Source organism: Lonchura striata, chromosome 7, assembly GCF_050655825.1.
Source record: "Lonchura striata isolate lonStrDom1 chromosome 7, ASM5065582v1, whole genome shotgun sequence".
In the NCBI taxonomy this organism is placed as follows: Eukaryota; Metazoa; Chordata; class Aves; order Passeriformes; family Estrildidae; genus Lonchura; species Lonchura striata.
Genome location: NC_140709.1, coordinates 37,410,551 through 37,411,975, shown reverse-complemented (window position 1 = coordinate 37,411,975; position 1,425 = coordinate 37,410,551). Strand labels below are relative to the sequence as shown.

General features: G+C 63.2%; 1 long non-coding RNA gene across 1 annotated transcript; it reads left to right on the top strand.

Annotated features, from left to right (window-relative positions):
• Nucleotides 1-335: 335 nt before the first annotated feature.
• On the top strand, nucleotides 336-1,005 carry LOC146766963 (uncharacterized). The gene is made up of 2 exons (XR_014956635.1): nucleotides 336-413; nucleotides 686-1,005. It is a non-coding gene; the product is annotated as an uncharacterized LOC146766963 (long non-coding RNA).
• The last annotated feature ends 420 nt before the right edge of the window (nucleotides 1,006-1,425 follow it).

Sequence of the window (1,425 nt, the reverse complement as noted above, 5' to 3'; positions counted from 1 at the left end):
GCTGCCGCTCTCTCCAGCTGGCAGAGGACAGCAGCAGCGCGGCCGAGCTCCTGCGCCGGGCCCTGCCCTACCTGGAGAGCCCACAGGAGCCCCTGCGAGAGGCGGCCCTCAGGTTCATGGGTGAGCCACGAGCCCGGGCTCCCTCCCCGCCCCGCCGCAGCTCGGCCCCAGCCCCGCCTGCTGCCCCGGCAGCGCCACCCGGGCCCGGCGCCTCTGGCAGCCGTGCCCTGGGTTCGGCAGCGAGCGGCCAGGGCCCGGGATGAGCCCTGCCGGGCCAGGAGGCCGTGTGGGCACAGGGCTGGCAGCGCCGCTGGCAGGAGCTGTGCCGCTGGGCCTGACAGGCTCTGTGTTCCCAGGGACGGCCGGGCGGAGCTTGAGGGGACAGCAAGAAGAGCTCCAGCTGATCTGCAATGGTGAGAGAGGGCAGCAGGCTGACAGCGGGGGCTGTGGGGCGAGCTGCAAGCCCTGCCCCGGCTGCGGAGAGCTCTGCTCTCCTAGGTAGAGCACACAGAGAGTTCAGGGACACGTGTGGGATTCGTGGCCAGCAGCTTCGGGCTGATCCCCTTGGTCCCTGATCCCTCCCGGCCATGGCAAGAGCTGGCTGGGATGGCCCTGGCACGGGAGACTCCCCTCGGCTCCCCGCAGAGTCGGGATCTGACCGTGGCTCTGTTCCTTTCTCTTGCAGCCCTTGAATGTCTGACAGAGGATGTCAGTACTGCCGTGTTAGAGCTGGCACTTCAAACACTGCATGTCCTCCAGGCAATACAGTGTGGGCGATACTCCATCTTCCAGAAGATGCAAGATCAGCTGCGCCGGAAATGGACGACATGGCCTTGTCTGTCAGGGCTCGGATGTCTGCACTGTTGGAGCTCGGAGGAGAGCTGATTCAGGAAGCTCTCTTTCTTGGGGCCACCTGAGCCAGTGGGATTTTCCTCTTCTCTAAGATGTTTATTTTCTTCCCTTCCATTTTTTATCCTGAGTAAATAAAGAATGTGTTAGAATACGCAGATGCCCAAGAGCTATTCTTTGCTGCACAGGGTCTGCAGGGCAAGTGGGAGGAAAGGGTGAAAAGGGTGCTTGTGCTCAGTAGCACAGCAAGCAGAGGGGGCCTGAGGCCCTTAAGGGGGAAAAGTTTGCTTGTGCTCAGCAAGGTGCCCAGGCATGCAGGGTTGCAGGGAAAATGGCCAAAAGCCCCTTGGCCTTTGGTGGCTCTGCTGAAGCCTTTTGCTGCCCACAGAGCGGGTGGGCAAGGCCAGAGCTGCAGGGATCCCCGCGAGAGCGGTGCCTGGAGATGGCCACAAGCCCTGTCCCAGGCAGGAAGCACCATCCGTGTCCTCCTGCCCGTGTGTTGCTGGCTGGATGGTTGAGGGCTCTGAGGTGCCTCTTGGTGGGGCTCCTCTGGAGCTCCTGTGGGGCTGCAGCACC